Raw genomic sequence first — 10,165 nt, 5'->3', positions numbered from 1 at the left:
TTTCCCAGGTGTTCACCTAGGGGCTGATTCAGACTTGAGATATGCAGGTGCAAACCCTGCTTAAGTGCTTCCACAGAGAGTTGCGTGCCTCTGTTACTGCTAAGCACATTCAAACGCAGGCTGCGTACACCCTGTGAGGAAGATGCTTGTTTGGGGTGGAGCTGCTTGGAATGAGAGTGCCTCTCATTATTTTTCAAGGTACATGATTTAAGGTTCTTAAATATGTTTTTTTTTTCTTCTGTAACCCTTCTGCTCAGGAAAAGGTTGAATAAGTGATGCGTTGCAGTGGCCATTGTGAGTAACAACAACATTGTTGGTAACTACACAGTGCATTAACGGAGTGAATAAATGCATGATCAGGTCTGATTGTGAAGCGGGCCTTGAAAGGCTTCTGTGTAATTTCACACATCATAATCCTATCATTGTACACACTTCTGTCATAGCACCTACTTCAAAACCTGAAAAAAAAAAAAAAACGCCCATAAAAAATTGACTTTTTTCATGGGAATAAAGTCACTGTCATGTCATGTTTTCATGTTCCCTGAAAAACACATGTACTCATTTCATTCTGTCTGTAGATAGGGCCTTTTTCTGGATTTTATCACGTATTTACCACTTGGGCCGGGGCCAAGTCACCATTAAGTCGAAGGTGTGATGATAGTGTCACTGTGCACTGACCAATCAGGACATGGGTTACAAAAAAATTGGCACTAACACCATGATGCACCATTATTTGCACATTTAATGGGAGACAGCACAAAAATAGTATATAATGAGGATATATAAAATTATTAACACAACGCTCTCCTCGTAGGTATTGGTTAGGTTTTTAAAAACTAAATGTCCATTTATGTTTAGTAATCCAAAAATTAGGAAATCAAATGGAGTATAGACCTTAACTACAGGGTCTTGCCTCCTTCAGCTTTGGTAAACTCAGTACTGCTGACCGTTTTGGTTAATTATTCGATACATTTTAACTGACAAAATGCTAAAATTTAATGAAACATCTGCTCAAAATATGCAACAAAGAGCCACAACCAGGAACCTACAGTTATTATTTAAGTATCATGATTTTCAGATTTTTGGCACACTTTTAATGTGAACAACACAATATTGTACTTATTCACAAAGGGGACCTGTTTAGAGGGTACAGAAAGACAATGCAGCGATGAAATTCAAGATACAAGTCCTGCTATTTTATCGTAATAACTGCAATTATTGGTTAGTAGTTGCTAATGATAATTCATGTCACATTTTATGGGTGTTTACTTTTCAAAAATAAGTTAAAATGATGTGCGTTTTAATGATGATCCTCCCTGTAGTACTGTCTTTGGCTGGGAAAAGGATGGATTCATAATAGCTTTTTAAAGATAATTTTCAGTTTTAAGTGATTGTGCATTGTCCATTGGTTTCATTAATCCAAAATCCAATAAGCCTTATTCTGACAGTGAAAACAGACTGTGGCCAAAATTATTTTCTGGTAATACCCCAATTACAATAAATGACCATAGACCACCCTATTCACAATCCTTATAATTCTGTATTTAATTGAGCATTTTATTATTCTCTTATAAAAGCATATATTCAAACCTTGACCTTTACTCATCTTCCTTTGTTACTTGCCCACTGAGAATTCTGTCAATTAGTTTCCACAGCCCCTCTTGGCCTGATTTATGCGGCTGTATCTGCAATCAGTAGATACCCATCCTAATGAGTTACACCTCCCTCAACATACTTACAATTGATTACCATGATAGGAAGGCCTTAGGGGCACTGTAAGAGGTTGTGTTAGAATAATCAGAAAAAAAAACCACCACTTAACAATCTCATGTAGATAAGGAAGAGAACAAAGAATGAACATGTGAAAAGCAACATATTAAGAAAATATTGTTTCTTAATCCAATTCATGGTAAACAAGAAGGTAATTCCAACAGCTCATAATATGATTGTGATGAAAACATGGATTGTCATTCTTTCATTTTAGATTTAATAAACAGGTTGGCTTTTTAAACAAACAGGTACAATGAACTAAAATCCAACTAAAGTATATTAATCTTTTCAAATTGCAATATATATTTTAATCAGTTATTAAATCAGACATTATAAGCATAAAGTCTATACAAAATAACCCTATTTATTTTTACTTATTTTAGAGTGGCTTCTATAGTTATACAGGTCGATCTTACATTTAGAACTAGCTTTATAAATGACTTTAAATTATTGTATAAGGAGCACTGCAGGTCAATACCATTTCCCTTCATAAAAACAAAGCAATCACACAACTTTCCTCACTAATACCTGAGTATTATGTAACCCCCTAAAGATTTAAAAGTAGAACTTATACCAGTCTCATGCTTGCTAATGAAACGGGAGCTTGGGCAGGGAGCCCCACCTCAATTATCAGCCGAGTGAGAGCGTGCGGTGTGAACTGCTCAGACTACTTTTCCCTCAAGAGAGAGTGTGACACTCATGATTTTGAACCTAGAGAAAGCTGACATTAAATTGACATGAGAAACCACCAGTTAACAATAATTTGCCTCAGCTTACTTCAGGAACCCACCCCACTTCAACAATTTGACCAACTATGAGTTAAAAATGAGCTGTATAAAAATTTTATTTGAGATTTGAGGTTTGATTGTGAAGATATTTCCGACATGAGATGGCGAGCCACCCTGGAAGAATCTATTTGCATGCAGAAGAAAACAGCCAAGGCCCGGACGACGGCTGGGCATTTGTGTCCTTTAAACTATTGCAAACCACAGTAAGACTGAGAAGGCCTTCATTCATTTATTTCCTTTTTTTTGGGGACTTTCATTCCTTTATCTCTTTTATTTTACGAGTGCACCCAAACCAAAGAAAATATATTTGGGGAAAAAAAGCATTGTTGCATTGTACATAGTAACAACATATTGTTATATGTGAATATATCCATATTGTAGTTCAATGTTTGTATGTGACAACTTAATAACATCACTTTACATTCACAGTAAAGCCAGCTAATTTTTCTTTCAACTTGTGTCAATCTAATCATTACCACCTCCCTCCGAACCTAGAGTATTGGTCTATACGAGTAAGAGTTTAACTAAAACTTGCTACAATTAGCACATATTTCGTATAGTCAGAAGATAAGTTCATACTACTAGCTAGATAAATGCATAAAGAAATGTGGGTTTTGTTGTATGTAACAGATAACTGGCTAACATGCAGTTCTGCAATACCTGGTGAATCCATGTTGCAGCCAAAATTAAGCCACCATGGTGTTGTCCCTTCCTTGAATTCACTTTAGTGATGAATATAATGAGCTTGAATGCATTTAGTGAAGTTATACATTTACAACAGATACTTTTGTTTAAAATGATTAAGGATGTCAAGGCATGACATTAATGGGCCATTGCCCATTTTTGAGCAATTCCTGTTCATGTTTCACATAAGCATTCACCAGCTTAATCAAAAGTCCCAACTCAATCTTTAACAGATTCAAGCCTGCCTTCATTTCTTTTAGCATGAAACTGGTGAAGCATAATTCATCAAGCATTAAACAGGCCCCAGCAACAAGCGGAATGCCCTCTCAACGAGGATATGTGATCTGTCAGTCATTTTGCGTTTGAATAATGCATTTATTTTGCGTACCTGTCTGCAGCTCAAACAATACCTCTGTGGCTACAACAAGATATGTGTTTGCTTGGGTGAGCACCGATGATGGAACGTCTCCAGTTCTGTTATGGTAAATATGCAGTCTGGACACCTGCCTTTCTTGCAGTCCATAAGATGTGCTTACAATCTTTCTCAGCCAAAGAGGGGGATAGGGATACTCTTTAACATCACAGAACTTCTCGAGGCAGCAAAATTTGCCTGAAGGCGATCCAGTTTTGTCATTGAGCCACACAAAAAAAAGCAGGACGTGGTAGTGCTTGGACTATAAAACACACTAAATTCTACCTCATAATTTGTGTGAAATAACTAGAGCAAAATTAATGATCAGGAGCAAGTGACCATCTGTTTAATATTTTTTTGACAAAGTCATTTAGGGAAACATCCCTGTTTTTATGAGCTGCTGTAGATTGATATGCAGAGTGTCATTGCTGAAGGCAACAGGCTTTGCCTTTGCTTTGAAAAATGAAATAAACTTTTATTCTGAGTCAAAATATTATGAATTTGGCAAATTTAATGAAAAAATGTGAACATAGATTCAATAATAAGAACAGGCTATTCAGCTCATCTGTGGTGGTTGAATATCCCGGTTAGCCTGGTCTTGAACACTCCAAGGGAAAATTCTGCTTTCATCTATGACAGGACCAGGAAAGATATTCCACACATCAATAACTGTAAAGAAAAGACCTCTTAGGAACAATTTGAAATTTACCTTAATCTAATTTCCATCCTCTTCTTTTCTGTGTTCTTCTACAGACAGAAGTCAGTTTGAAATAGCCTGTTGTCCATTTTATGAATACATGTTATAAATGAAAAAATCTTAATTCCACATGAGTATCCATTTGCTGACATTAAAGCAATTATATTCCTTAAGGCTTACTATAGATCTTGATTCTAATATGTATGGTACCCCAAATCAGTCTTGTTAGACTTCTCTCTACCTCTTTAAGGTAGGGTGTATGTGTTTATTATACTATTCCTGGAAACAATACTCTACATTTGATCAGACAAAGCCATTGTATAACATAAATCACTTATAACTTCATGACTTCCTTCCATTTTTTATATTTTTATCTGCTTAAAAAATAAAATGGTTTTCCCCATGCCAGACCTTACACTTGCATTAAATGTCATCTGTCACATTTATGATAAATTCTGTAGTTTATCTTTTCGAATTATTTTAGTTATTTTCAGATATTTGTCTGATTTCTTTGTTAACGAGCTATGTAAAAATGAAAGAACTCCCAAAACGTTTCTGTGCTCTACCTTCATCTTAGAGTCACCCCCCTGAGAATTTGGAATCCAGGCTAAGATAACTGCTTTAATCCATACTTTCACACATTCACACACACTTTTGTATAAAGCATACTGACTATTCCTCAGGTTTTTTCCCCACAGAGGTGTAGCCATCAAAACTTTTGTCAGACAGCTTTCACCACCAGAATTTTTGTTACCCAGGCCCTTCTCTCTGTTCCCCCTTGCCCCCCCTTGCCTGTTCAATCAGCAAAGAAGCAAGCTGGGAGAGCCAAACTACAACTGTCCACTGATTAACAATTAAATAAGGTATCAGAATCTACCAATTCTGTAGACCTCATGTAAAGCAAACACAAAATATTACAGAAGAATGTAAAATGGAAGAGCACACTATATGCACCAATAATAATAATAAAAAAAAAAATTTAAACTTTTCATGTTGATCACTTATCAGCTGTACTACAGGTTGCTAAAAAAAACTGAAAGATACAATGTCATGGAAAAACAAACACAATTGCTAAAATGTGCAACTCAGAGACAATGAGTATTGTGACTATATCGATTAGCAAACAAGGACCTTCTTCAATGTCTGCAAAAATGTAATGGTTTTTAAAGAAAGACATTCCAATTCTCTGACATACTTCATAGTAGGGTAACTCCTAGGTTATTGAAGTAATGTGGCTATAGAATAATTGTTGATTAGAGCAAGACCTGCAGAAATGGAATGCTAAATCCACCACTAGGAGTGCTTAATTAGCTATCTAATTTGTGGTGATCAATACTGGACGGTGATGGGAGGGACTGGCTCAAATGAATGGGGCCCTCCTGACATCTTTTTTTTACTAAGCAGTCAATAATAAACACTCACAGCAGATATGCATTTCTAACACAGAGACAACTTAATTATCAGGCAGACAGTTAATTTATCTTTGACGATGCTCAAACACTAGACTGCTGCCGTTATATTAAGGATTTATGATTAAACTAATCTTTTCTACCACCTTAATTTATAGCAGTAATATTGAAAAGAAGAAAGTTTCTTTGTGTTTAAGATGCTATGAAAATGTTTAATGTGTCCTAGGTTGCCAAGTATTCTTTATGAATAGACAATCATTATGACAATATACTGGCACAGCATGTACATTTGTGTCATCCAGCCAAGTAATGGGCCGTATAGTACAGTAAAATAATGCAGTATTCTTTCTGGTAGCCATGCAGCTATACGGATGTAGCACGTATAATATGTGAACACAAATATTTCCATTACAGGCACAAAAATCCTTTCATTTGATTGAAGTATTTGCTATGTAGGGGGAGACAGTGTGGGAACATACTTTTAAGTAGTTTATATAAATACAGTTTGCAATGACCTCTTAAATGAATTACATGTGTTTAACGATATTGGTCATGTGACACTTTAATGTGACACAAAATGTAGGAACCCTATTATCCTTATTTTTAACATGAGAAATTTAATTTAATAGAATTTAATGTGAACTGACGTCATCCAGAACTTGGCTTTATTTTAATATTAATAACTTATTGCATATAACTGCAATAAATTGCAGACTACATTTTTAGCATGTATTTACTGGGTTTATGGACAAATTGACTTGTATTTACAGAGAATATCATACTCATACTAAGTACCTATGAGCAGTATCCTCATGCCTTGAGGATATTGCTTTTCTTTCTCTTTGACCTTGGCTTTACTTTTTTTGTTCTTATATGGTGCAGGATTAGCACAACTGCTGAGCTCATTGTCTAAGTATTGAAAAAAAAAATGAATTCATGACTCAAATTTAAAATCACCAAGCAAAACAGAACACTAAGAACAAGAACCTTGTGGTTAGATTGAACTGAGGTCTAAGGTCATATCGAAGATTTCAAAAAGCCAAATTTTCAATTTAATGTAGGTGGCCCCTTTGGTGTTCTTTGCAAATCCGTTGTAAAACAGCAGATGTCTGTAGATACAAAAAAGTTAGCACTGTGCTGGTCAGGGGTAATGTCTCCATTTTAATGCCATTCAATATGACCATCTGCTGTGAATGCAGAAAATTGAAAGATACACGTAGTGCTCTCAAGATGTCTGTGTATCAAGATGAAACCATGCAAACCTACAGTAAGTTCAGCACTAAATTTAACTTTTTATATATGCAGTATGATGGTACCTGAAATTCCTAATAAAAAATGAAACATGTGGGAAAGAAATATGGGGCAAGCAGAGCATAACAGGTCGTATACTGTTAAAAAATGACATATTCATTGTAGCATCTACATTGTTAGCAAACTAATAGTAGTCATATAGTAAATAAATTAAGCTCCCATGTTAAGATGGAAATTTGAAATTTAGATATCATCATTTTACATACATACCTCTGATATGATCAGATTTACTGTTGCTGTTTACTGTTAATTTCAAATTGCAACATTCTTGTTTGTGGTCAATTTAAAATGGAGTCACTTCCTAACCAAAGTAACTGTATACCAATGACCAAAATGGGAATGGTATAACCAATTTACAGAGTGCTTACTATCAGTGCTTACTTCCTAGTTAGTATGTACTCATATATTCATTAAACATTTACTATTTATTAATATTAAATCCAGATTCATATTAGATGCTAAATGATTTTTCCATACTATTCAATTTCAGATATTTGGATAAAAACGCCTACAGTGTGAATGAATGTTATAAGCAAACCAATGTCAGCTTCAGTAGTCTTACGCTGGTTGAGCACTGTTACAACAGTGTATGTTCACTGATCCAGGGCTCTGGCTCATTCAGTTTAATACCCCCATCTCATGATATCAGGATATGATGTCAGTACTCCTATCATGTACTTTCCTGTACAGAAATCAATTAACTTTGCTCTTTCCTGCAAAGGGGAATCATAATTAAAATGAGTCTTGCAACCCTGTGGCATGTGATCCATCAAGGTCAACCACAGAAGAGTGAACAGGCCTGGAGAACGTGCCGGAATCTCATTGGGTCTATTATATAGTCAGCAGTGAGGTGGAGTAAACCGGGAAAAAATGTGAAATAAAATAATAATGCATTCAGAATGAAAAGAAGGGTGGCTTTTTGACAATGCTCCTAAAGTCGTACAGAATCCCATCAGCTACTCTCAAGTGTAACCTTCTCTGGGGAAGAAGGAAACAGGTCTCATATTTGAAGGGTACACAGCCTTTGTAATTAAGGATAATAAGTGAGCATGAATGTTTCCTTTCTTCCCACATCCTAACTTTTTAGCAGTATCGGATTAATTGGAGATGTTTCTGGACTTTTTCTATGAAGGCCTGAAGGCCATGTTGATACCCATGTTATATTATTCAGACCAAGTACCACAAGTGATTGGCAGTCACTCTGGAGCTGTGCTAGTTCCCTGCTCCCATTTTCAAAATGCACAAAAAAGCTTTGTTGTAGTTTTGTGTTCGTAGCCATAATAATCACCATATATTAATTCACTGTATATACACACCTGTGTGGGATGCTATATTTACTGCATATGTTGAAATCAGGATTTGCCATGCAGAACGTGAACATGACTCATTGAAGCTGTATTCTGATGATCCCATATTCTCTTTTTACTAATGATAAGTTAGGCTAATTGCTAATCTTGGATCAACAGCAGTGTGGTGCAGTGGTTGAAGAGTTGGCTGATGGTTGGACTCCCAGCTGGGGCACTGCCATTGCACCCTTGAGAAATATAATTATTCTAAACGTGCTTTTATATATATTTGTCATGACTGCGGCGTCTTAGCCGGTTGTTTTCTTTTCCCTGTCCATGTGCTTTTGTTTTTCCTTGTGTTCTAGCCCTGCCCCGTTCTCCGCCCACCTGATTGTCTCTACCTGCCTGCCTGCACACCTGCATCCCATCTTGTCATCTGCCTTGCCCTATTTATTCCCCGTTTGTTTCTTGTCTCGTTGCTAGTTCGTCTCAGTTATCTGTTTCGCTACAAGCTATTTTTCCCTGTTCTGCCTGCCAGCCTGTTTTCCCGATCTTGCCTGTTTCCCTCGACCGTGTTTTTGGATCTGTTTGGTACTGTTTGCCGTGTTTTTCTGGTTTTCCGACTTTGCCTGTTTTTGACTTCGTTTTCTGGATTCCCCGTATCGGCTTATTATACTTCGCTTGGTGCACCCCATTCCGCTGTCTGCGCTTGAGTCCCTGCCTGAGTTGTGACAATATTAAACTGTAAAAAGAGTCAAAAGTATGAGTAAATGGGTATCAAGGAAAAATTCAAGTAAACAAAAAAATAAATACAAGCAGAAATTCATTCATATCACACTATTGGCCAGCAAAATCATTACTTGGATAAGCTTATTGCATTGAAAATCCTTCAGTATACATTAATACCAAAATACTGACAAGTTGATCTTTGTTTGCAAGGGGATGACATAGCATTGCAGATGATGCATGATGGAACAGGAATAAACCGATTGTCTCTGGAGAGGGTGCATCAGATTTATAGTTGTGCTATTTGACGGGCCGTTATTTCATCCCCAATGTGTTGTGCGCCATTTTGTGATTGCGAAACAGTTTAAAGTTGGCTGTCAATATAATGAAGTACTGTTTGGACGTAGCGTGGAAAAGGTTGGACTATACGTTACTCCAGGGTCCTTCAAAAGTCATGACATTTAACTGCTGCATGGCTTTCCTGCTTCCTGGTATTTCCTTTTGAAGGTTAAGCTGGCCAGCACAAATAATTGCATTGTTACCCCTGCTGATGATCAGAGCATATCAATGCCTGGCTTTTGAGAGCAGAGAAGCGCACGGCGGAGAAAATATTTCGTCCTCGCCACCTTGCTGAGCTCAGGGTGGAAAGTAGTTAAATGGAAGGGCTGGAGCCGCGTTTCAGAAAGATCACAGGACTGGTTGAAATGCATATAAGCAAGAATGAATTAAATGCCTCGGGAATCCAGCAGAGCACACCCGAGGGTGAAACGCCCCAATCAGAAACGGCAGTGACACAGGGAAGAGACCTCTTCTGAAAAACAAATTCAACACATACCCTGCAGTCTTAAATGGCAAAACAAAAATGGTACAGTGCTCATTTGAAAGAAAAAAAAAACTAAAGGACACCCTGAATTTCTGCTTGGAAAATACTGTAACTTAATTACACAACATAAATTCAATTCAAATACACAATATAAAGCAATCATCACTAAAGTGTTGTAGCTGTAGCTGCAATTTGATGCACTCATTTAAACTGCAATCATATATTTTATGCAATTATATGTTTAAGACAAAACATCCGT

Source organism: Megalops cyprinoides, chromosome 19 (assembly GCF_013368585.1).
Source record: "Megalops cyprinoides isolate fMegCyp1 chromosome 19, fMegCyp1.pri, whole genome shotgun sequence".
Classification (NCBI taxonomy): Eukaryota; Metazoa; Chordata; class Actinopteri; order Elopiformes; family Megalopidae; genus Megalops; species Megalops cyprinoides.
Note: the sequence above shows the minus strand (reverse complement) of the source record.